This window comes from Aquarana catesbeiana, linkage group LG09 (genome assembly GCF_042186555.1).
Source record: "Aquarana catesbeiana isolate 2022-GZ linkage group LG09, ASM4218655v1, whole genome shotgun sequence".
Classification (NCBI taxonomy): Eukaryota; Metazoa; Chordata; class Amphibia; order Anura; family Ranidae; genus Aquarana; species Aquarana catesbeiana.
Window position 1 is genome coordinate 238906461 of NC_133332.1, and position 27769 is coordinate 238934229.

Here is a 27769-nt window from a genome sequence, read left to right on the forward strand (position 1 = left end):
ACAGCTGCTGGCTGACGCGTTTCGAAGGTAGCACCTTCTTCTTCAGAGCTCTGATGCACAAGGCCGGTGCGCCCTTTCTTTTCTGTTTTTTGTCTGATTGTTAGGATATCCCTATCCTTGAGGGCAGCAAGGCTGAAAACTATTGTCCATCTTGAACTTTGAACTGTCTGGCTTACACATTTATGCGCAAGAGTTTTTGTTTTGTTGTATTGACATGTCTACTCAGAACTGCCTCTATTCTTCATGGCATAGATTCAACAAGGTGTTGGAAACATTCCTCAGAGATTTTGGTCCATATGACATGATAGCATCACGCAGTTGCTGCAGATTTGTCGGCTGCACATCCATGATGGGAATCTCCCATTCCACCACATCCCAAAGGTGCTCTATTGGATTGAGATCTGGTGACTGTGGAGGCCATTGGAGTACAGTGACCTCATTGTCATGTTCAAGAAACCAGTGATGAGATGATTGGAGCTTTGTGACATGGAGCATTATCCTGCTGGAAGGAGCCATCAGAAGATGAGCACAATGTAGTCATAAAGGGATGGACATGGTCAGCAACAATACTCAGGTAGGTTGTGCCATTTAAATGATTCTCAGATGGTATGAAGAGGCCCAAAGTGTGCAAAGAAAATATCCCCCACACCATTACACCACCAGCAGCCTGAACCATTGACACGAGGCAGGATGGATCCATGCTTTCATGTTGTTTACACCAAATTCTGACCCTACCATCTGAATGTCGCAGCTGAAAACGAGACTCATCCGACCGGGCAACAGTTATTCCAATCCTGTATTGTCCAACTTTGGTGAGCCTGTGCGAATTGAAGCCTCAATTTCCTGTTTTTAGCTGACAGAGTGGCACCCGGTGTGGTCTTCTGCTGCTGTAGCCCATCTGCTTCAAAGTCCGATGTGTTTTGCATTCAGAGATGGTATTCTGCATATCTTGGTTGTAACGAGTGGTTAATTGAGTTATTGTTGCCTTTCTATCATCTCGAACCAGTCTGCTCATACTCCTCTGACATCAACAAGGCAATTTCCTCCACACAACTGCCACTCACTGGATATTTTCTCTTTTTCTGACCATTCACTGTAAACCCTAGAGATGGTTGTGTGTGAAAATCCCAGTAGATCAGCAGTTTTTGAAATCCTCAGACCAGCCTGTCTGACACCAACAACCATGTCATGTTCAAAGTCATTTAAATCCCCTTTCTTCCCCATTCTGATGCTCGGTTTGAACTTCAGCAAATTGTCTAAATGCATTTAGTTGCTGCCATGTGATTGGCTGATTAGCAATTTGTGTTACCAAGCAATTGAACAGGTGTACCTAATAAAGTGGCTGGTTAGTGTATATTATATTTCCTTGTTTTTAACTTTTTTTTTTACATTTCTTCATTGACTTCCTAGTTTCCAGGCCTAGTCAAATGATGACATACATCCCAGGGGGCTTCAGCAGGGGGGCACACCTTCTTCCTAAGCACTACCTCCCGTCTGCATGTCTGAGCTAGGGGCAGATGGATTCCAAGAAGTAAATGCTACATTAATCATCTGCCCTTACTGAAGATGGCCACGACCAGAGATGCTAGGGGTGTTTTTCAAAGTGAATTCTCAGCAAAATAAAGCATGGAAACATGAATGGATGGTTGAATTTGCATTGAATATCTGCTTGTCAACCGCCTCACACATGAGTACAGCGGCAGAGAGACTCTCCTGGGCTGGATCACGTGTCTAGTAAGAGATCCAACACATCTGGGTAGGGGGCGTGTGTGCCGACTATGCTGTGATTAGTCACAGCACAAGCCAATCGGTGGTTGCCGTCCAAAGATTGACCGCCGGCACCAGCTGATTGGCAAGGAGGAGGACAAGACAGAGCTCTGTGAATGTAAACCATACAGAATTCTGTCCTGTCAGCAGGGATATACCAACTTTTGTTTCACTGCAAAGCAGGGAATAAAAACTGGCACATCCCTTAGTAAAAACCCTTATACAGTAAACACACCAAGCACTGTTAGGCACACATTTAAGCCTTTGATTGCCTTAGATGTTAACCCCTTCCCTGCCAGTGTCATTAGTACAGTGACAGTGTATATTTTTAGCACTGATCACTGTATTAGTGTCACTGGTTTCCACAAAGTGTCAGTTAGTGTCAGACTGCCCGCCATACTATCACAGTCTTACTATAAGTCGCTGATGACTGTCATTACTAGTATAAAAAATAAAAAAAATAAAAATTCCATTATATATACCATAGTTTGTAGATGCTATAACGTTCATGTAAACCAATCAATATACGCTTATGAGAATTTTTTTTTTCTAAAAATATGTAGCAGAATACTAAATTTATGAAGATATTTGATTTTTTAAATTTTTTTATTGAATATGTTTTATAGCAGAAAGTAAAAAATATAGTTTTATTCATTTATAGCGCAAACAAAAAAACAAAAACTCAGTGGTGATCAAATACCACCAAAAGAAAGCTCTATTTGTGGGGAAAAAATTATATAAATGTCATTTGTGTACAGGTTTGCAGGACTGTGCAATTGTCAGTTAAAATAACGCAGGGGGTATCACAAAAAATGGCCTGGTCATTAAGGGGGTAAATCTTCCGGAGTTCAAGTGGATATTAAAAATGAATTAAAGCGCATTTTCAATTGGTGGTGCTGAGATGGAACAGTGTACTTCCACTTTAATTATAGTTTAGAAAGGAAATGTGGATTTTAATTTTTTGTGAGCTACATGCTAAAGTTCGGGAACCCCTGGCCCAATTACATATTTAGTTAAAGCCCAACTCCGGGCAAAAAAAGACTTATCATTCTCCTGTGTGGGTTCTGCAAACACCTCATCCTGGCACAAGCAGAAGATGGAGTCTTCAATACTCACCTCTTCCTTGCTATTGAAGTCTTGTTTCCTGGCACGGGGTCCCGATCGCTTTGGCCACTCTTTATCTTCCTGTACCCTTGCTGCCCCCTTCAGTTCTGCTGCCTCCGAAGCCTTAGTGATTGGACAACCACCACTGGAACTTGCTCCTCCACAAATTGGAAGTGTCCCTGTCCCAGTTCACGCTGTGAACAGAGTTGGACTTTAATTTTGTGAGGGGTGGGCTCTGAGGACACTGATGTGAGAGGGGCTTTGAGGATATCATTATCCTCAAAGCCCCTCTCATATTAGTGTCCTCATATCATTATGAGGAGACTCTGTGGACACTGATGTGGTGGGAGGACTCTAAGGAAACTGATGTGAGTTGGGGCTTTGAACATTCGGATTGAGGGGGCTCTGAAGTAACTGATGAGAGCAGGGTTCTGAGGACTTTGATGTGAGGGGAGGTCTGAGAACTCTGGTATAGGGGCTCTGAGAAAAAAACATATGAGGGGGCTCTGATGTGAGGGGACCTGGAGGAGACTAATGTGAGGGGGCTCTGGGGACTCTGGTATGGGGGGGCTCCGGGGACACTGATATCAGGGGCTGTGAGGTGTGAGGGAGATCTGTGGACTCTGAGAATTCTGATGTGAGGGGGTTCTAATGACACTGACTGATATGAAGGGGAGCTCCTGATGTAAAAGAGGGACATGATGTACAGGGGGGGAGTCAAGGGGGCTATGAGGTCTCTGATGCGACAAGGCTTTGAGGAAACTGATGTGAGGGGCTCCGAGGACATATTTGGTGTGAGGAGACTCTATAGACCCTGATGCTAGCGGGGTCTGAGGACCCTTATATAAAAGGGGCTGTGATATGAGGGGGGTCTGAAGACTGGGGGGGGCTCTGAGGTCAAAGATATGAGGGGGCTCTGATGACTCTGATTGAAGGGGCTCTGATGTCAGGGGACTTTGAGATAACTGATGTGAGGGGGGTGTGAGGACTAATGTGAGGAAGGGCTCTGGGGACTTTGGTGTAAGGGGATTCTGAAGACCCTGATGTTGGGGGGGGGGGTCTGAAGACCCTTATGTAAGAGGGGCTCTGATGTGAGGGAACTCTGAGGACACTGATGTGTTGGGACACTGAGCACACTAATGTGAGGGGGGGCTTTGGGGACTGATGTGTGTGGGGGAGCACTGAGGTCTCTGACGTGAGGGGAATCTGAATAAACTGATGTGTGGGGAGGGGGCCTGAGGGCTTTGATGTAAGAGTGACTCTGATTTGAGGGGACTCTGTCAACACTGATGTAATGGGGCTCTGTGCGCTCTGATGTGAGGGGGGTCTGAGGATACTAATCTGAGGGAACTTTGAGGTCTTTAAACTGAGGGGAACTGAGGATACTCATGTGAGAGGAGCTCTGAGGACACTGATTTGAGGAGCTCTGAGGACATTGATTTGAGGAAGGCTCTGAGGACACTGATCTGAAGGGGTTCTGAGGACATTGATGGTAGTGGACTCTGATAAAAACACTGATGTGAGAGGCTCTGAGGACTCTCATGTAGGGGTGCTCTGGGGATACTGATGTAAGGGGAACTCTGAGTATTCTGCTGTGAGGGGGCTCTGAGAATACTGTCATTCTATATGGACAAGATGACAGTGCCTCTTTAAGGAAGTCCTGATCCTTCCAGCTGATTTTAGGGCTCATTTGCACCAGCTGGGGTATGGTATGTTCCATATAACGTCCTGTCTGGGTGCATTGTGTAGGAGCAGTGCAATGTGTTGTTACAATGCATCACACTGTTTATCTTTTTTTTTTTTCCTTTCTTGTTATGTATTCATTCTGTGACATTTCATTCAATTCTGTGCATGTGCTGTGGTCACATGCTGTGGCATAGCTCCCAACTGTCCCTGATTTGGAGGGACTGTCCCTGATTTGGAGCAATGTCCCTCTTTCCCCCTCATTTGTCCCTCATTTTGGTCTGATCTATATAGTTGTATATAAAATGCACTTTTTATCTTTCAAAAAGTGTTTCCCAGTGCTAAACCTTCCATCCAAATTCTAAATTGCTGCATTCGTAAATTTTTAAAAGCCAATATAAAGGAATAGTAGTGGTAAAAAAAAAAGCACTTGTGGATTTAATGAACCTTTTTTTTTTTTGGTTAATTCTCCTTTAAGGGGGTGTGGCAGGGGGCGTGTCCTATGCCTACCTATGTTTGCTAGTAGGTGTCCCTCATTCCCATTTCAAAATGTTGGGAGGTATGGCTGTGGTGTGGTAACTGACATGCTTAATTTTTACACTACATAGACCACCACGCGTGTAGTGTGAGCAAGACACATAGAAGACAATTGTTCTAAGGGAATCCCTTGAACTACGGAATCTGTATATGGTTTGGAGATAGGATATGGAAATGGTGCAGAGTCGGACTGAGTGAGGCGATTTTGGTTAGAGTAGCTATTTCAGGTAGTTTTATTTATTTTGAGTATTATTGTTTCCCCCCCCCTTTTTTTTTTTTTTTTTTGTTTTTTTTTTGTGTGTGTGTACATTACTGTGGGAGTTGAAGAAAGGGAATAGGAAACCATATATTTTATTTTTGGATGAAGGAAGATAAGACAGGGATATTTTTATTAAGGTTTAAGGATGTGTGATCTTGGGTGGTGGTGGCGGACCTTGGTGCCCCGGATGTTTGTGGCGGCACCTCCCTTGATGTGCAACTACTCCGTAGAGTGCGGGGGCGGTGGGGGTGTGGGGTTCCGGGCCCGCCATCATAGGTCTGGAGTATCAACATGGGTTCTCTCTTCCTTCTTTGTCTTATTCTATTTTTTCTCTTGTTTCAGAGACCCCTGCAGTAGGTTGGTATATGTTTATGTTTTATATATTATTATCATGTGGTATGTTTTTTTATCGGTACCTATTGGATGAGATCAATGCTTGTCGTTTTTTTGTTTTTTTTCTCTTCCTTTTTGTTGTTTTTTTTTTTTTTGTTATTTAAATTAAAATTTTCTTTTCAATAAAATTAGAATTGAAAGAAGACAATTGTTTTCTATGTGCCCTGCTTTGAGCCTGTGTTTATCACTGCAGATCAGAGCAGCTCAACGTACATGGTGTGAATCTGTAGAATCTGTGTTTTTTCATGTTAACATGGCACCTATGGCATCACCTGGCACAGCACAGGGAAGCTACTGCAAAGTAGCAAGGAAATGATTGCATGTCGCAATCTTCCTCTGTCTCTCACGGGAATCGCTAAGTGGTTTGCTGCGATTAAATGTTTAATTCCTATACAAGCCCCATCGGTAACTGGTATGTGTCTGTTCGTATTCTGGGAATCCCTTGGAACGTGCCCGATTTATCTGATGGTTAAACAGACAAGCATGCCTAGTATTTTATAGCGATGCTTTGATAGCCATCACACTGCGCCTCTAGCCTCTGGGCAGCATGGCTCCGCTTAACAGCGTGCCGCGCAAGTGTTGCCAATCCAGATCCTGCTGGGAAACTAAACGTATCCTACGACAATGACTTGTCCTTGTACTTGAAAGTGGTGAGCCCAGTTTTAGATATCCTTGAAATTTAATCTGGAACTTGCCACCTCCTACCTCTCCCTGCTGTGACTCTAAGTAAATGCAAACAATCTTGAGAAAACATTTGATATGTGCCACCCCCCCACGATGACATCTGGGTGCTATTCCTAGCTTGGCAGGGCTGGGTGAGAATTAAGTAGAAGATTTAGCAGCTTGCCATCTCCGGTCTGATCTTGAAAAAAACATATTAAAGTTAATTACATGTGAGATTCATAGTATACTTTATAACCAGGGTGAGAGTTCCTCGCACACATCGGATTGCCTCTTAACGGTGTTCTTTCCTATTCCCAGGCTCCTGAGAGATGACGGGCATCTGGTAGCTGTAATGTGTCGGAGTGCCAAGATCTGGTCATTTATTGCCGCTAAAGCCGCGTACACGCGATCGGAATGTCCGACAGAAAAAGTCAGACGGAAGCTTTTCATTGTCTATTCCGATCATGTGTAGGCCTCATCGGACTTTTTTTTTTCGAAAATTCTGATGGGCCTAGAAATAGAAAATGTTCTAAATATTTTCGACGGAACCAATTCCTATCGGGAAACCGATCGTCTGTATGCTGTTCCGACGGACCAAAAACGACGCATGCTCTGAAGCAAGTACGAGACGGAAGCTATTGGCTACTGGCTATTGAGCTTCCTTTTCCTAGTCCTGTCATACGTGTTGTACGTCACCGCGTTCTGGATGGTCGGAATTTGGTGTGACCGTGTGTAGGCAAGACCGCTTGAATGGAATTCCGTCGGAGAAACCTTCGGAGTTTATTCTGACGGCAAAACCGGTCGTGTGTACAGGGAATAATTAGTGCAATAAGGATGCCACACTAACATCTGCTGTAAGTATAAGATGATTTCCTAATGGAAGTGAAAATATAGAAGATACTTAGGTTGTGCCGCTGAATGTATTGCAGAGTGCAAGCTTGCCAGAAGACCAAGTTCTTTTCATCAAAGGTGATGTCATATAAATCACAAGTAGACTAGTTTTTCTCATTAGCCATGATGTCATACAAGTAACCAAAGCTGGCCATAGATGCATTGTTTTTTTGTTTTTATTTAAAAAAAAAATGTATGCCCTCATCCACACAATTAACCACTTCAGCCCCGGGAGATTTGGCTGCTCAATGACCAGGCCATTTTTTTTGCGATTCGGCACTGCGTAGATTTAACTGACAATTGCGCGGACGTGCGACATTGCACCCAAATAAAATTGACGTCCTTTTTTTACCCAAAAAATAGAGCTTTCTTTTGGTGGTATTTGATCATCTCTCCGGTTTTTATTTTTTGCGCTATAAACAAAAAAGAGCGACAATTTTGAAAAAAACACAATATTTTGTACTTTTTGCTATAATAAATATCCCCATTTTTTTTTTTTTTTTTAAGCTATTTTTTTCTCAGTTTAGGCTGATTTGTATTCTTCTTCATTTTTATTTTTTTTTTAATTTAAAAAAAAAAAAATCGCAATGAGCGTATATTGATTGGTTTGGCAGTTATAGCGTCTACAAAGTAGGGGATAGATTTATAGCATTATTATTTTTTTTACTAGTAATGGCGGCAATCTGCGATTTTGCAACATTATGGTAGACACATCGGACACTTTTGACATATTTTTGGGACTACTGGCATTTATACAGTGATCAGTGCTATAAAAATGCACTGATTACTGTAAAAATGTCACTGTCAGGGAGATGGGTTAACACTAGGGGGTGATCAAGGGGTTAACTGTGTTCCCTGTGTGTGTTTTTAACTGTAGGGGGAGGGGACTGACCTAGAGCAAATGACAGATCATGGTTCCTAGCTATTAGGAACACAGATGGTTGTGCGTAGAAATTCCAGTAGATCAGCAGTTTTTGAAATACTCAGATCAGCTTGTCTGGCACCAACAACCATGCCACATTCAAAGGCACTTTAATCCCCATTCTGATGCTCGGTTTGAACTTCAGCAAGTCATCTTCACCACATCTAGATGCCTAAATGCATTGAGTTACTGCCATGTGATTGGCCAATTAGCAATTTGTGTTGCCCAGCAATTGAACAGGTGTACCTAATAAAGTGGCCGGTGACCGTATGTTAAGGGCACGGTTCACAATAGATGCAGTGAAAATTCACAGCGAATTCGCTGCAAATCCGCACTGCATATAAACCGCAACGTGTTCATCCGAACTGATTGCAGAGTATATGTTAAGTTAATGACAACCCGCAATCAGTGTGCAAAACGCAGCGCATCGGATTGCATGAGTGTGTTTTACCACCTAATAATCCTGCCGGTAGATTCATCATTGTTGTAGTTCCTTTAACATGTTGACGCTCTGAGCTCTGCATTGAAATTGCTCAGCAGCGTTGTCACTCCATGGGCAGGGGAGTCTTAGATACACATTTAGATACACATTTAGTTCACATAGACCTTAAGAAAGCAACCAACAGATTAAAGCGATATTAAACACAAAACCTAAAGTTTTACATATTGCAACTTACCAATCATTAAATGTGATGGCTGCAAGACTTTTCTTTTTTGGGGATTTTTTCCCTCTGTTTTCACCTGGTGATCTGGACAGTAACATACCTCCTGTATTAGAGTGCCCCCACTCTGGAGGAAAGAGCACAGGAGCACCTTTGGACAGCAGCATTGTCAGTCTGGGCTAAGGGGAGTATTAAATGTACTAGCAGATTTAGATACACTAACAAATTGAAGCCAAACTCCAGCTAATACTTTTTAAGCAGTTAGAGCAACCTGTTTTTTCCTTTTGGGATAAAGGTTATACATACATAAATAAAAAAGGTACGTGTGGGTGAGTCACCAATCAATAACTGCACCACATCCTGTGTGTGTATAAGGCAAATAGAAGTGAGTATTTGGGACTTTTCAGGTGCTTTTATCAACCAATACTTGTTATGTTAAAAAAAAATAATCATTTATTTAAAAATCACTAACATGTCATTGCATATATAAAAAAATTTACATATGCACTTTGGATTTTATATCGTATACATGCTTAGCATGATTAGGTATTGATGTTAAAATCCTGAAATGTTTCACCCGCTGGGCTTCTTCAGGGGATATTTTGTGTGCTGCAGGTCAAATACTTCTATCAAATAAACATACAGTGTAAGTATACATATCAACAGTAAAAATATTATCAGTAAAATATTATTATAATATTTTTACTGTTGATATGTATACTTACACTGTATGTTTATTTGATAGAAGTGTTTGACCTGCAGTGGACAAAATATCCCCTGAAGAAGCCAAGTGGGCGAAACATGTCAGGATTTTGCCATCAAAACATAATCATGTTAAGCAGGAAGTATATGATATGAAATCCAAAGTGTATATGTACATTTTTTTAATATATATGCAAATACATATTAATGATTTTTAAATAAATGATGATTTTTAACATAACAAGTATTGGTTGATGAAAGCACCTGAAAAGTCACAACTACATAAATAAAAGTTGATCATTGTATGCACACCTGGAAGTAGTAAGTGGTTTGTCTCAACTCTTGAACTGCTACATCTGCAGGTCAGCTTGTTCAGATGAAAAACAACAGACTTGCTAGCCAGATCACCAGGTGAAAATATTGAAAAGAAAGCCGAAAAAATATAACTAATGCAGCCTAAGAATTGGTAAACTGCAATATAATACATTTTTGCTTTTGGGTTTAAAACTGCTTTAACCACTTTCCGCTCAGCCTATAGTAAAATGACGGCCAGGCGGTGGTTCAGTTATCCTGACTGGATGTCATATGATGTCTTTCAGGATAACAGACGGCGCGCGCCCGTGGGGGCGCTCGACGATCGGTGGTGCGGCGTGTCAGTCTGACACACCGCAACACCGATCTCGGTGAAGAGCCTCTGACGGAGGCTCTTTACCACGTGATCAGCCGTGTCCAATCACAGCTGATCACAGTGTAAACAGGAAAAGCTGTGTATCAGCTTTTCCTCACTCGGGTCTGACAGACGCGAGTAGAGGAGAGATGATTGGCTGCTCACCTGACGGGGGGGGGCCTGATGATTATCAGTGCAGCCCCCCGTGGATGCCCACCCAGGACCACCAGGGATGCTGCCAGGACCACCAGGGATGCTGATCATGGATGGCCACCAGGTATGCCACCCTGGACCACCAGGGATGCCAGTCAGTGCCCAGACATGATGCCAATCAGTGCCCAGACATGATGCCAATCAGTGCCCATCAGCAATGCCTGCCAGTGCCAGTGCTATCAGTGATGCCTATCAATGCCATCTATCAGTGTCCATCAGTGCCACCCATCAGTGTCCATCAGTGCCACCTATCAGTGCCCATTGGTGCCACCTATCAGTGCCCATAAGTGCCACCTATCAGTGCCCATAAGTGCCGTCTATCAGTGCCACCCATCAGTACCCATCGGTGGAGCCTTTCAGTGCCCATCAGTGTCGCCTATCAGTGCCCATCAGTGCCGCCTATCAATGCCCAGCAGTTCTTCATATCAGTGCCCATCAGTGCCACCTCATTGGTGCCACCTCATCAGTGCCGACTTATCAGTGTTTAGCAAAAAATGTAAAAAAACGCAGAGGTCATCAAATACCACTAAAAGAAGGCTCTATTGGTGGGAACAAAATGATAAAAATGTTGTTTGGGTACAGTGTAGCATGACCGCACAATTGTCATTTAAAAAATGACAGCGCTGAAAGCTGAAAATTAGTCCGGGCAAGACGGGTGGAAAGTGCCTGGTATTGAAGTGGTTAACGACTAACACATTTAAGTAGTTACAGCAAACTTTCTTTACTTATGGGGAAAAGATTTAAACCACATGAATAAAAGCTGAGTGTTGTAAGCATCCCTGGCAGTGATATATGCATACATCCCAATGTTTTAAGATGGGAATAAGGGACACCTATTAGCAAAAGTATGTAGGCATAGGTCACACCCCCTGCCACGCCCCCTTAAAGGAAAATTACGCAAAAAAAATGATTAGTTAAACCCACAAGTGCTATTTTTATCACTACTATTTATTTATATTGGCTTTTGAAATTTACAAATGCAGCAATTTAGAAATTAGATGAAAGATTTGGCGCTGTAAAACACTGGATAAATAGTGCATTTTATATACAACAATAAAGATCATTCCACAATGAGGAGGAAAGAGGGACAGAAGGACTGTGTTCCAAATGAGTGACAGTCCCTTGAAATCAGGGACAGTTGGGAGCTATGTATATGGGTTTTCCAAACCCCTGTAACTGTCACTTCTCCTGGGCCACATGGCCTGCATGTAAATGTGGAGAAAAATCTAAATGAAGCCATGTAAAGTAAAAAAATGACTTTATGTACTGAAGACATTTACAAGTATTACCCCCTATACAGTTACTAGAAGAGTATTTTTACTGTAGTGGCCCTTTAAATTAGCCAACGAAAGGTGTCACCAGATTTTCTATGGCATATACAATACCTAAAGCCTCGTACACACGATCGGATTTTCCGTTGGGAATTGTGTGTTGACAGACTGTTGGCCTAAAATCCAACCATTTGTACTCTCCATCGGACAGTTGTCGGATTTTCTACGGACAAATGTTGGATGGCAGGCTTATAAATTTTCCGCGGACAAATGTCTGTTGTCGGATTTTCCGATCGTGTGTACACAAGTCTGTCAGACAAAAGTCCAAAGTACAAACACGGATGCTCGGAAGCAAGGAAGAGCCAGAAGCGGTCGGTCTTGTAAACTGACGTTCGTAATGGAGAATTAACATTCGTGGCGTGGTAAATTAGGAAATCTCGAAATGGAGCGCACAATTCTCTTCTTCTTTAATGAGATAATAATGAAGCTGCTTGGCTGGTGATTCTAATGGAGTTCTGCCAAACATATTTTAAAAGGCTTTTATTTTCTAGTAATATCAAGAATAATATTATTACGCTTGTTTTTTTTTTGGGCAAGTTACCACAACACCATTATCCCATAGTTTTTAAGATCAAAGATATAACTATGTTGGTGTTCCTTGTTAATTTTACATTGTATTTTTTTAAATGTTACTGCCTACTCCCAAACTGTCATTTGAAATAAAACACATAGCCGAGTATTATTCTCCACAATTAGACATTAAAATAAATAAAATTAGACATGCTATCCGCCAATAGAACTTAACCAAAAAGTTCATTCTATGCATCCAAAAATATAGAAAATATACCAAATCAAATCATTATTCAACCAAATAAAATAAAATAAAATCCTCTGCATGTGTCCTGCTTCTTAATATAGGGGGTCAACAATGCCAGGAGTTGGTGAAAGCAGGGGTCCGTCATCTGGAGATAATTCCGAAAATCATCCGGATTATTCTCCTGGAGCTCCTGCAGCAAAGGCATATGACATAATTGGCCCGGATTAATAAAGCAACCAATTTTTGGTCCAAGAAATCCTCCTCCTCCTGTTCCTTCACTGGACTTGGGTCAAAGCAATAACTCCAAGGCCAATAATAAATAACACGTTATCTCCACCGATTCCGCAACATGGCTGGTTGACAAACGGCCGTCCATAAACTAACTGAAAAGGACGAAATGAAAAGCGTGAAATGAAAAGCGCAAATCAACCCTCACCAAACTTCTACTAACACAAAATTAGCATAAAGAGCCCAAAGGGTGGCGCCTGACAATTGAACTTCCTCTTTATCGGCTCGTAGTACGTCTAGTACGTCACTACGATCGTGTTTGTTGGCCGACAATTGTGTACCGTTTGTATGCAAGGTGCATTTTCTGTGCTTTTTAGGTGCGTTACCATTGAACTCTATATAATGTGCATTTCAGGAAAGCACATCAAAGATACATCAAGCAGAATTTTTTTTTAAATGTACATAAAATGCACATGTGTCAATGGGGCCTAAAAGAGGAGCAGCTCAGAGGAGTCCCTGCCTTGCAGATTTGAGCTTTTACATTTACTGCTTTAAAATGCACTTAAAATAATACAACAGGATACAGCACCAAAATGTCATTCAAATCCTTTCTCAGCAGCATGCTAATCTTACAATCTGTTTGATGGCTTATGTAAAGATACATTAATCCTGGGATATTTCTTTTGTACTTCCTGTGTACCATTTTTAGGTTACATTCCTGATATCTCCATTTCTGTATGTTCCTGTTTATGTAACATACGCTCTTTGTACCTCCTATACCAAAATACCTAAGCTCCAAAAGAAGCTTCAAAGCCAGTGTGCAGCCCCTGATTTCCTTGCAGAGTTCCGTGGCAGTTTAATGTAATATATGTGTGAATAGCGGTGTGTTGTATTTCATTTTTATATGTACTATTTTAAAAAAACGTTGGTATTACCTAGGGCTGTAGTAGACGAGGGCAAGGGGTATTTTGATAATTGTTCTTTTTTTATTTTAAAAACAAAAAAAAAAATCAAATATACAAATATTGAAATCAAAGATTTTATATTTAATAAAAGACAGAATGTGTTGGTGCTAAAGAAACATTTAATAGAGGGAAAGATGGATATTCTTTGCGTTGTAACAATAAAGATTAAAAATGAAGGACAGTAAGGGCTCTTTCACACCTATGGACCGTTCAGGTCCGCCATGTCAGTTTTTCAGACAGACCTGAACGGACGCTCAATGTACTCCTATAGAGCGATGGATGTCAGCGGTGTCATGTTCGCTGACATCTGATGCGCTCCGGTCCAAAAAAATCCAGATGGATGGAAATCCTATTTTCACATCCGCCTGGCGGATTGGATATAAACGGACAGGCGGATCCATTTTCATCCGATTCCCCATAGTGGAGAGCGAAGATCTGACAGGTCCGTCCTGGCACAGTGAGCAGAGACCGGCCTGTCATCTGCTGGCTCAGCGGGGATCAACAGAGTGATCCCTGCTGAGCATGCGGAGTCCTGGAAACAGACATTAAAGTGTGAAAGGGGCCTAAAGAGTATCCCATTATATAATTAGAACCTCACGCTTAGTTACTGCAGGTATGAGACTGCTGCACCTTAAAAGATCCTGAATACTGGATTTGAGAACTTATTACCAACAAGAATAAAAAAAGTGACGTCACCATATTAGCTCTCTCCAACGCGTTTCTCCATAGAAGGCGTCCACTGGTATTGGAGGCTGCAGTATAAGGTATTGTCAACAGCCAGGGGACTCTGAATTCAGTATGAGGGCCACATCGTATATTGTACAAATATTTGTAGGTCCAAAAAAAAAAACTGTTTTATAAACAAACAAAATCAAATTTAAATTAAAGTGATTGTAAAGTCTCGTTTTTTTTTCTATAGAATTAACAAACACGTCATACTTACCATCCCTGTGCCACTTACCTGCACAGAGCAGCCCGGACCCTCCTATTCTCTGGTCCCTCTTCGGTGCTCCTGGCCCCTCCCTCCTATTGAGGACTGCTTGCTGTGGGGGCACCCGAGCTGAGCCGCAGCTCCGTGTGTCCATTCAGACATGGAGCCAAGGCCTGGCCCGCCCCCTCTCTCTCCTTATTTGCTGACTGACTTTGATTGACAGCAGCAGGAGCCAATGGCGCCACACTGCTGTCTCAGCCAATCAGGAGGGGAGTCCCGGGCAGCCGAGATACTCCTGCAACATAGCTGGATCTATAGGGACCTCATATAAGTATTAGGGAGGCTGAAGGGGCTTCTGCACACAGAAGGCATAAAGAAAAAAACTACTGCCTTTACAATCACATTTACAATTTGATAAGTTCTACATGTTTTGTTTTTTTACCCAGCATATGATTTAGAGATAAAACTTCACTAACAAAAAGTAAAAAAGAAATTCCATATAAACTTGAGCCCCATCTTACATCATAGTCCCCATTAGAGTGCCTTTTACATCAGAGCCCCTATCAAAGTTACATCAGCGTCCCCCGTACATATGAGTCCCCATCAGAGTCCCACCATACATCAGAGGGCCTGATAAAATCTTGCAGCAAGCCATATTTGACCCAATTTACATTTTACAGAAAATATTGGGTCGCTTGATCTGCATTATTTTCACAGAATACAAGGTGTTCTGTGATTGGAGGAGGTGGGGATGCTTTGGGGCAGGGGGGGGCTCTGCCTCCCTCTCCCCAAAGCACCTTGTCCTGATGTTGATGGGGACAAGGGCCTCTTTCCGTCAACCCTGGGTGGTGATTGTGAAGATCTGCAGGCAGGGGGCTTATCGGAATCTGGAAGACCTCTTTAACAAGGGGGCCCCCAGATCCCGGACCCCCCCCCTTGTGAATGAGTATGGGTGTCAGACTTTCATGTACCTGACTGACGAGCCTGATACAGCAGGGGAAGGTCTCCTTTACGTATCTGGTTCCCGGCCCCTAATAGTATAAACAGAAGGCACGGGAACACAGAGTGGTATGAGAGCCTGGCGGGTGGCTTGCAGAAATGAGGCCCAGGATCCTGGTGCAAGCAGACTGGAAGTCCTTGGTGAGCTGGAGCACAGGCAGCAGATGCAGAGCAGGAGCAGGATAGGCAGGTCCAGTCACAGGCAGAGTTGGCAGCAGGCGGTCAGTACGGTTCAGAGGAGCAGTCGGGTTCAGAGTCCAGGTCACAGGCAGGGTTGGCAACAGGCGGGCAGCATAGTACAAGGGAGCAGGCAGATTCAAGGTCAAAGGCAGGCCAGGGTCAGGTGCAGGCAGATAGCAGAGAGTAATCCAATAGACAAGCCGGGTATCAAGGAGATCAAACGTTCAGACAGGTAAACAGGAAGCACAGGTACTGGAAGCTGCAGATCGGACAGCACCGAGCAAAGTGCTCCAGCAGTTTAAATCGGGTGATTGGCGCCAAACGCCATGCAGGCGCGCGCGCCGCCGCGTACGGTGGCACAATGGCGCGCACGGGCGTGCGCCGGCGTGCACCAGCGTGCACCAGCACACTCCAGGGCGCCCGGTACTGGGTCTATTTCAGGAGTTTCTCTGACAATGGGGTAACCGCCGAATGCCAGCTCTGCTGTTTGACAGTTCTTAAATATGTGTTAAAGAGGTCTTCCAGATTCCGATAAGCCCCCTGCCTGCAGATCTTCACAACCACCACCCAGGGTTGATGGGAAGAGGCCCTTGTCCCCGTCAACATCGGGACAGGGTGCTTTGGGGTGAGGGAGGCACCCCAAAGCACCCCCCATGTTGAGGGCATGTGACCTGATATGGTTCGGGGGGGGCACTTGCTCGTGACCCGCTGCATGCTTGGGTATGTCAGTTTTGCTGCAGCAGGTTCTATAGATGGTACAGATGTACCACTTTACAGGCAGCCTAAGGGGACCCCCCAAGCACTATAATTAAAGGAGTTTTTCATTTTTATTGTTTCTTTTTAAGCATCATTAAAATCATGGCTCCTGTACAAACAATCTTTTTTAAAAAAAAAAGTTGCATCAATACATATCCCCCAATAAATGGCCAATAAATTGCACATAAGCCTTCAAATTCGGGTCCCATAGACTTTAATTTGGTTCAGGTCTGAACTTTTGTGATGTTCGAGAGTTCTGGTCGAACTGAAACCGGGGGGTGTTCCGCCCAACGCTAGTGCTGAACAGTGGTTGTGCTTTACTGTTTCTCTCTCTGTCTCAATACAAGTCTAGGAGTCTGCTTTGACTGGCTGAAATCAATGCGGTCTCCAGTCTAATAGAGTTTTAGTATAGTAGTCCTTTAGCAAAGGTGACTTTTAAAAATCAACTTGGCAGCTCTCACTCCTGCCTGTGCACATAACTTGTCTGCATTGGGCAAGATTAGCAATGCTTCCTGTCCTCCCTCTACCATCCTTCAGAGGCTTTACCAGGAAACGCAGCTGGACGGAGTTGATCGCAGCAGGGAAGACAACTCAAATAGCCAAGATGTTTTATTCAGAGGCTTCCTTTTTTTTTTTTTTTTTTTTACATTATTTGTTCTACCCACTGATAGAAGAATTCCATTGAACAGATGAGCGCTTTTTACATTTTTTAATTATTCCCAAGAAACCACCAAGCCTTCTTTGAATGAACCACAAAGGCGTACATCCTGTGCAGGTCACCATTGTCAGGTTTTATATAGACACAGAGCTGTGCTGGTAACTGATGTATAATGATTTTATAACGGCTCCATATGTTTTATCACAAGCCACGTTATAGGCTTCATAGTGCAAAATATTAAGTGAGAATATGGAAAAGCTTTCATCTTTAAAGCTGAACTCCGGGCACAACAACTTTAACTGAAATATATCCCTCAAAGGCCACAAAGGATATAAATCCATTTTGTCTGCACCAAATGTTTTTGCAAACCCAGTTATTATCTTGTAAAATTAGCAGTGACATCATCACTGTGCCGTACATAGGCTGTGCAGAGATGTGGGAGGGACCCAGCAGGCTCCACCCACTACAGGCTACCTGCAGAAAACTACAGCAGTAGGCGGAGACAGGACCAGTCACCCTGCACAAGAATAGAGAGCAGCATTGACCGGTCTTCTGCACAGAGGTAAAGTTTCATGCTGCATTACTGCTAGGATCTGGAAAAAATACACAAATCACACCAAGATTCCAGTAAGCACACACACAACTTGTATTTAGACAATATTTTCTCCTATTGGAATTCAGCTTTCAGTCCAGCTCCTGCTGAAGTTTTTTTTTTTTTTTTTAACCACTTCCGGACCACTCTATAGCAGTTTTACTGCTACAGGGCAGTACCTGTGCGCCGAATCATGTGTATATACGTGATCCGACACTTTTGGGTAGGGGGCGCACATGCAATCCGCTGGCGGTTTGCTTTTGTTGTGTTTACACACAGTGGAAGCCAATCAGCAGGTGCAAGATACCCAATGTCCTCGGCAACCATTGATCATTAGTCAGAAAGCCAGAACTGCGATCTGCCTATGTAAAGGCAGATCGCCATTCTGGCAGAAGGGAATGAATGGAATTTGTGTTTCTGCAAAGTAGGGAATAAAATCCATCGCTTTCCTAGTAAAAGCACCTCACACAGAATAGAAAAACACCTTCTAGGCACACAGTTAATCCTTTGATCGCCCCTGATGTTAACCCCTTCTCAGCCAGTGTCATTAGTACAGTGACAGTGCATATTTTTAGCACTGATCACTGTATTAGAGTCACAGGTTCCCAGAAAGTGTCAGTTAGTGTCAGAATGTCCACCACAATATTGCAGTCCCGCTGATCGCCACCATTACTAAAAAAAAAAAATAAAAAAATATATCCCATAGTTTGTAGATGCTATAATTGTGTTTTGTTTTTTTCTTACCAAAAATATGTAGCTGAATACATATTGGCCTAAATTTATGAAGCAGTTTTTTTTTTTTTATAGGATATGTTTTATAGCAGAAAGTAAAAAATTCTTTTTTTTTTTGTTTTTCAAAATTGTTGTTTTTTCTTTTGTTTATAGCACAAAAAAATAAAAGACGCAAAGGGGAAAAAAAGGACATAAATTTTATTTGGGTACATGACTGCGCTATTCGAGAACAGCTGTTAGCCAGCTGATCATATGTATATCGCTTAGTAATCAGTGCAGTATGCCTAAGATCTCCAATGATCGTAAAGTAGCGAGCGTTGCTAAGATGGATAACTATATGAAACTAGGTATATATAATAACACAGGAACTAAACAATTGTGATAACATTGTCCAGGACGGAGGTGGACGTTCAGCACACCATATCAACTATACAGACAATATAGCCCACTGCCCTTAACTGAATAATACTATCAAATGAAAAAATGATTAGAAAAATTTGAGCAAAATTAATCAATAAACAAGCAACAGGTTAATGGCAACAGTATACATAAATAATCACTACCTAAAAACACCATGCAATCCTCAATGTTGTACCATACATGGGGAGATAAAGATCTTCAGTCTTTAATTAAATAAAAAATGAATTAAAAATAAATAATGAATTAAAAATAAATATAAACTAATTTTGATAAAATTGACAAGTATTAGATTAGATGAATTGAAATATAAATTATGTGAAAATAAAAATAGAAATAATTAAAATTGGGAAAATATATAAAAATAATGTATATATATAAAATATATAAATGTCTATATGGACCTCCAGAAGTGTGGTAAACCCATAAGAATATCACAAATCAAATAATACATATAAACCATAAAAATATAAAGATAATAACAATATGTGAAAATGCATATATATATATATATATATATATATATATATATATATATATATATATATATATATATATATATATATATATATATAATATACAACCCCTTAATGTATGAGTTACCATATTATAAATATAATGGGACCTCCAAGAGATGTATAAAGCCTGAAGATTATATAGTGAAGGGGAAATAATACTAATAATTACTCAGAAAACATCTTAAATCAAATTCTTTGTTCAATCCACCAGGAAATAGTGAGCCCAGCTGATGTATCCACCAAGATTCACATTTACTTATTTCTCTGGTGTAATTTGAGCCCCTCCAATGACGCTTGGGTGCCTCAATACCCCAAAATTGCATCCCTAGCGTGCTTTGATTATGAACATTTTTAAAATGTATGGATAGATAATGTTTATCAAATCCCTTCTGTATGTTTCTTACCTGTTCTTCCATACGGTCCTTGAGAGCTCTTACGGCCTACATATAATAAGTTGCAGGGGCATTTAACCACATATACAACACCTACAGTGTCACATGAGATGAAGTCTCTAATACTGTGCATCTGATTGGTTAGAGGGATACAGAATTCCTTTACTTTCTTTACATTGGTTGGAACTCTTATGCAACGGTAACATCTACCGCATCGATGGAAGCCCTTTAAATCCCAGAACATCTTGGGTTTCGGAGGAGGTGGTTCTACGACATTGTGCACCAGCTTATCCCTCAGACTGGGTGCCCGTTTATAGACAATTTTTGGTTTCTCTGACAAACAACCCTTTGGATGGATGGTGGATATCTCGCTTCAACACATTCCAGTATTTTGTTATAATCCTTTCCACCTCTCTACTTTGTAGGTTATAGTCTAGTACTATGCACGTGCCCATATCTTCATTGGTTTCTCTAATAACGACTTTTTCCTTCAATAGATCCTCTCTATTTAAGTTCCTGACCCTCGTTTTTTATTTCTCAAGAAATTCTTTATGATATCCTTTATCCATAAACATCCTACTTAGCATATCTGATTGAGTTTCAAAATCTTCATCCAGCGTGCAGTTTTTCCGCATTCTTATATATTGGCCCCAGGGTATATTGTCATATTGCCATGGCCTAAAGTGGCAACTCGTAGTAGGGATATATGGGTTGTGGTCAGTTGCCTTAAAGAAAGTTTTGGTTACAATGCCTTGTACCGTGTTACATATTTCCAAATCAAGGAAATGTACTTTATCTTTACTAATGTCTCACGTGAGGGAGATGTTTCAATCATTGTTATTCATAGATTCCAGCAATTCCATTAAGGATTCCATATTGCCCTTCCAAATAATCAATAAATCATCTATGAATCTCCTGTATAATAAAATACCTATATGGTTCTCACCTAAAATACCCTCTGCCTCCCATTTGGCCATATAAAGGTCTGCTACACTCGGGGCAAATTTAGCGCCCATAGCATCACCTTTGATTTGCAGGTAAAACTTGTTGTCGCACCAGAAAAAATTATGCTGTAAACAAAATTCTAAACACCTTAAAAGGAATATACAACGATTTTCTTCTATCCTATTGTCACCATTCTCTAAGGCCCACTTAACAGCATCCATGGCCCCTTTGTGGTCAATGCTAGTGTAAAGAGAAGCCACATCTCCTGTGGCCATAATTACGTTATCATTCATTGTACATTCCTTTAATAATTGTAGCGTGTGCTTAGAATCTCTAAGAAAAGCCTGCGTGCTTCTGACCATGGGTTGTAAATGAAGATCGATAAACTCTCCCAGCCTAGACGTTAGTGATTCAATCCCAATTATTATTGGTCTTCTGGGGGGATTGCTACTGTTCTTGTGAATTTTTGGTAAATAATAAATTACCAGAATTCTACTGACCGATGGAACCAAATATCTGGCTTCATGTTTATTAAGTATTTTATTATCAATGCCATACTGTACAACTGACTCTAATCCATCCTTAACACGTTTGGAAGGGTTAGAGCTTAACACTTGATACGTATCCCTGTCCTCCAATATTCTGTTCATTTCCCCTTTGTATTGGTCCAGGGATAAAACAACAACCCCCCCCCCCCCTTTATCCGCTGGACGGATCACTATGTCGGTTCTACTTTCCAAAGCTTTAAGGCCCTTTTTTAGATCCCTTTGTTCATATACCCTCTTGATAGGTAACTGCTCCAGTTCAGTGGTCACCGATTTCTTAAAGAGGTCCACGTGTTTGTTGTTAGCTATAAGGGGATTAAATACTGAATTGTTCCTTAAACTTGTAGAATTATTCTCCATAGCTGTTCTTTCGATTGGGTTAAGCGCATAGTACTTTTTTATATTTAATTTTCTAATACATTTCTGTACTCCTATATATGTTTTGAATTTATTAAGACTCTTCTTGGGTGCAAACTTAATACCTTTGTCCAGAGTTGGTATTTCTTCTTTTGATAGTTCAATACCACTCAAGTTGTAGATACCCTCTCCTAATCTTCCCGTCTTCTTTTTTTGCTTCCTTCGTCCGGCTCTTCCTCCCCTTTTCCTAGATTTCTTGTTTCCCGAGTGGACTCCACCCGGTTTTTCTCTAAAAAAGGTCCGTCCTGATATTGATCTGTGATATTTTGCAGGGGTTGATAGCTGTTGTAAACAGGTACCTCATACTGATCCTGTGGTGATCTATCGTATCTTACTCATTGGGGTTTAGGAGAATAGTAAACCCTGTTTCCTTGAACTCCATCCTTACGGTGGGAAGGATCCCTTTGGTACTGATATTCAACATGTGTTGTATTTGATGTTATTGTTTTCTGTGCTTTCTTGTCTCGCTGACAGCTGCAACCCCATCTCTTTTACGGGTGTCACAAGAATAGGGCAAAACTCCACAATAGGGCAACAGATGGAAATAGAAACATGATGGAAATGGCAACTCTTCCCCAAAGCTGATGAAAACACATTCTGTTGGAGTCAGCTGATCATTTGTAACAAGCAAGACAAGGATGCAGAAAAACCCCTTAATGCTCTTTCAGATGGGCAGCTGGGAGGGCGGTAAAAATGGGCAGCTGAGCTGCAGTTTTACCCCTGAGCCGTCTACCAGAACTGTCCCAATACAGCCAGATGGGGCTGTATAGATGCTGCAGCCATAATGCTTTTCTTCGCCTCTGCAGCATTTTTAACTGGGGGTGCAGATTTTGACAAGCGGTACCGCCTGTCAAACTCGCTTATCCACTAGCCGACCTCCTAACTGGGAAAAAAACATGAACCTTTACAACCCCTTTAAGATGAGGCGGGAGGGGTTGCCCCCCTCCTTCCGGTGGTTATCAGGCTTACCTGGCTGATTGGGAAGCCCGAGAACTGATCCATCAGTTGCAGCGGCTGGCCATCGAGATAAGCAGAGGAAAGGTGGCCTCCGCTCATCTCTATGGCTTAGGAAGCCCGGAGCGACGCCATGACGTCACTTCCAGTTCACCACTGATGTTAACAAGGACAATTTTAAAGCATGAGATCAGTGTATTTTTTTGATCTGTTGCTGTCCATTGTAGAGAAGAGATGCGGGATCTTATTGACCCCAGATCTCTCCATAAGGAGGACCTGTCATACTTGTTGTCAAACCTGTTGTCAGAAGACATTTAGATTTACATTAAATGTGTCGCAACCGTGTGCAATGCACGCAATTATAGGGTTAAATCAGGCAGTGAGGAGGCATCATAACGCCTTCTCACCACCGGTCAAATGACCCTTAAAATGCAATCCGAATGCAGATCGCTCTTCAGAGGGCATGGGAAGCATGAAAGAGCCCTTAGACAGTTCCAAGTAATTCTGCATGACACCAGGCGAATATTAAAAAAGTAGTGAATGTGACATTCACCAAACATTCAGTACAGGTGTTTTAATTGTCAGTGTTTGATACTGCCAGAATGGTTGGTGAGGTGAGCATCATATTCTCTGCTTTATAACTATGCCCCCAGAGGTACAAATGTTTCCTCAATCTGAAGGCGCTCTTACGTATGGTTTCATAATATTCCGTCAGGCACATGGAAATTCCTGTAAAAGAGAAAACAGCAACTACGTTCTAAACCTAGAAAGCTGCAGTAGGCCTCATGTTGACTGTCATTGAGTCTGGAGGAACGGCGGGGCAGCTGGTGAGGTCTCAGGTCTCCTCTTACAAGATGTTGGCTGGTACGTGACACGTGTCACATTCTGTTTTTTAGTGCCTTGTAAGTGGAGATGGGGTCACAACAACAGTTTGTGCCGTCTGACAACCTCTGCACTTAAGTTCAGACTCCCATGGTGACTTTTCATCACCGTCCGGTGCTTCTGTAGCTGCACTCCATGAGTTATGAGTTCCTGTCTTGACCCCTCTCCATCTTTGGTTACAACTCCAGGCTCTCAGACTTTGACACCACTCACCCCATGTTGGATATGGATAACTGCACGTTCAGAATGAATGGCACACCTTCCATCAGACATGTGTTGCAGTGCAGTGGAGAATGCGGAAGCACAGTGTTGTGCAGTGCGCTGCCAAAAAATAGTGCATGCACCATTTATTGACAGGGCGTGCTAGTACATCAGCTGCAATGTACTGTATATCCATCAGATTTGTTGGGTGTGCTTTAAAAGGAATGGTACAAAATTTTACCAGAACTTTCAAAATTTTCATGGGATGCAGCTTACAGTAAATACATGGTATGAGCAGGCCAAGTCATTTGTTGGTACCATCATATGTAATGTACAGTAATATAAAAGTCCAGGGTACCCGAAAACAGTATCTCACTGTCCAAAAGAGGCTTGATTGTTAAATTATCCGTATTTCTTTTTTTTATTTAATATTGAATTTTTATAACTTTCTTTTTTATGTGAATTTGGGGCATGCAATATATATATCTAGATATATATCTAGATATATATACAGTTGTGCTCATAAATTTACATACCCTGGCAGAATTAACTTTTCTTTCACTCATGGTTAGTGTTTGGCTGAAGCCATTTATTATCAATCAACTGTGTTTACTTTTTTTAAATCATAATGACAACAGAAACTACCCAAATGACCCTGCTCTAAAGTTTACATACCCTGGTGATTTTGGCCTGATAACATGCACACAAGTTGACACAAAGGGGTTTGAATGGCTATTGAAGGTAACCATCCTCACCTGTGATCTGTTTGCTTGTAATTAGTGTGTGTGTATAAAAGGTCAGTGAATTTCTGGACTCCTGACAAACCCTTGCATCTTTCATCCAGTGCTGCACTGACGTTTCTGGATTCTGAATCATGGGGAAAGCAAAAGAATTGTCAAAGGATCTGAGGGAAAAGGTAGTTGAACTGTATAAAACAGGAAAGGGATATAAAAAGATATCCAAGGAATTGAGAATGCCAATCAGCAGTGTTCAAACTCTGATCAAGAAGTGGAAAATGAGGGGTTCTGTTGAAACCAAACCACGGTTGGGTAGACCAACTAGATTTTCAGCCACAACTGCCAGGAAAATTGTTCAGGATGCAAATAAAAACCCACAAATAACTTCAGGTGAAATACAGGACTCTCTTAACAACATGTGGTGTGGCTATTTCAAGATGCACAATAAAGAGGCACTTGAAGAAAGATGGGCTGCATAGCTGAGTCGCCAGTAGAAAGCCATTACTATGCAAATGCCACAAAGTATCCCACTTACAATATGACAAACAGCACAGAGACAAGCCTCAAACCTTCTGGCACAAAGTCATTTGGAGCGATGAGACCAAAATTAAGCTTTTTGGCCACGACCATAAACACCACATTTGGAGAGGAGTCAACAAAGCCTATGATGAAAGGTACACCATGCCTACTGTGAAACATGGAGGTGGATTGTTGATGTTTTGGGGATGTGTGAGCTACAACGGCACAGAAAATTTGGTCAAAATTGATGGCAAGACGAAGGCAGCATGTTATCAAAAAATACTTGGGGAACATTTACATTCATCAGTCAGGAAGCTGCGAATGGGACGTACTTGGACATTTCAACATGACAATGAGCCAAAACACAAGGCCAAGTTGACCTGTCATTGGCTACAGCAGAATGAAGTGAAGGTTCTTGAGTGGTCATCTCAGTCTCCTGACCTCAATATCATTGAGCCACTCTGGGGAGATCTCAAACGTGCAGTTCATGCAAGACAGCCCAAGAATTTACAGAACCTGGGGGCTTTGTGCCAAGAGGAATGGGCAGCTTTACCATCTGAGAAGATAAAGAGCCTCATCCACAAATACAACAAAAGACTTCAAGCTGTCATTGATGTTAAAGGGGGCAATACATGGTATTAAGAACTGGGGTATGTAAACTTTTGATCAGGGTCATTTGGGTAGTTTCTGTTCCTATTATGATTTAAAAAGAGTAAACACAGTTGATTGATAATAAATGGCTTCAGCCAAACACCACCCATGAGTGAAAGAATTGTTTTTGTGTCATCATTCATATTCTCTAAAAAATGGCCAAGAAATCATAAATTCTGCCAGGGTATGTAATCTTAAACTTGTGAGCACAACTGTGTATATGTATATATATATATATATATATATATATATATATATATATATATACATTAAATAATGATATCTTGCTGGCACTTTGGCTACTGCTTTTCTTTGTCTTTCTTTTAGAGTTGCTTTGGCTCGGTTTGATGGGCAGTCACCAGGCAGGAAGAAGAGTACTGAATATTGGACTCACTCCCAGGACAGGTTCGTCTAGCCACCAGGGCAAGGATGCGGAACTGCACCCCCTCCCCTACTGTTAGTACATGCCTTAGAATGGGTTTACTGCCCTGTTTCCATTCTCTGTCACCTTGCTTTGCTTAGCCAACCCCTTGTCCCGGCCCTGACTACCTGGACTTACTTAATGCTGGACTGCAGAATCTGGTAGTAAAGACGGCGCTTTACTTGTTCTGTCTGTAGAAATGTTCTCTTTTTTTAGAACCATCATCATAGATTCAAGCTTTCCTCTCTATTTGTTTGTAGATAATGTAGCTCAGTAGGTGACATGGCTAAATATTTCTTCTTAATTTATATGATTAGTGTTTGGGCTTGAGCCATATGGCTGAGCCCACAGTTATATTTTAATATAGTTGTTGGGTTCCTAATAACGTTTAGTATTGTTAATAAACTTGATATTTGTATGAAAGGCAATTGTGTTGTTTTTTTGTTTTTTTTTCTATTTATTTAGACTGGTTTACGGATTGTTCATACCAATCTTGGTATGGGGGGGCGGGGTTGGTTTTTCCAGTCCCAGGATACTCTCAAGAAATCCCATGGTGGCAACTTGGTGCTGAGTTCCTGGGTCTGCACACAATAAGAAATGATTAGCTGAACTGAATTCAGAGCCGCCTCTACCACTAGGCAGACTAGACAGCCGCCTAGGGCGCGGCCATGGCCTGTCACCTTCTCATCCCTGCTGGATGTAACCTCTGGAGCCGCCGTCCCTGTGTGGCGGGTCTGCAGGAGTGTGTACTTGGGGTGGAGAGGGAATATCTGCTGCCGGGGATTGTGCAGGGGCGCGGGGAGGGAGCTATCACATACTCCCCCCGCTCCCCCAGCTGCAGAGCTATTTGGCGGCTCAGGGCTCTGATTGATGCCTAGGAGCTGACCCACCTTCTTCATTGTCACTGGTCGGGACTCGTGAGGGGGTGTGGCCAGCCAAGGTGTGATCCCGCGTATCACTGGGGAGCGGGGGCAGAGCGGCCGGCCTCAGGGATGAATGATCACGTGGTCTTTCTGGGCAGTGCAATATGGAGGTAAAAAAAGGCTCTAAAAATGCAGTTTTTTTTTTATGCAGCCACTGGACTGGGAGAAATTGGGTTGAAAACTGCTCTGCCCAATATCTCACAGTCAGGACAGTGCTACAGGAAAAACCAGATACCATCTTGAGCTTTGTCAACTTTATTACTTCTATCTTTAGACTGTTATATAGAAGTAAAAAGTGCTGTTAGTTGACAAAGCTCAAGGTGGTATCTGGTTTTTCCTGTAGCACTGTCCTGACTGTAACATATTGGGCAGGGCAGTTTTCAACCCAATTTCTCACAGTCCTCTGCCCTCTTGTCACCCAGTCCCCTGCTGATGCCCAATCCCCTACTGTCACCCAGCCTTCTGTTTTCACCCAGTCCCCTGCTGATGCCCTGTCCCCTGCTGTTACCCAGCCCTCTGTTTTCACCCAGTCCCCTGCTGTCACCCAGCCCTCTGTTTTCACCCAGTCCCCTGCTGTCACCCAGCCCTCTGCCCTCGCCCAGTCCTTTGCTGTCGCCCAGCCCTCTGCCCTGCTGTCACCCAGCCCTCTGCTGTC

The 27769-nt window shown here is 42.2% G+C and overlaps 1 long non-coding RNA gene across 2 annotated transcripts in view; it reads left to right on the forward strand.

Annotated features, from left to right (window-relative positions):
- LOC141108411 (uncharacterized) overlaps positions 1-26613 on the forward strand; it is a 73158-nt gene extending 46545 nt beyond the window's left edge. The window contains exons 3-4 of one of the 2 annotated variants that reach the window (XR_012236058.1): positions 253-574; positions 26098-26613. This is a non-coding gene — a long non-coding RNA (uncharacterized lncRNA). The remainder of the gene's footprint in view (positions 1-252; positions 575-26097) is intronic. The other variant, XR_012236059.1, reaches the window with a different exon arrangement.
- The last annotated feature ends 1156 nt before the right edge of the window (positions 26614-27769 follow it).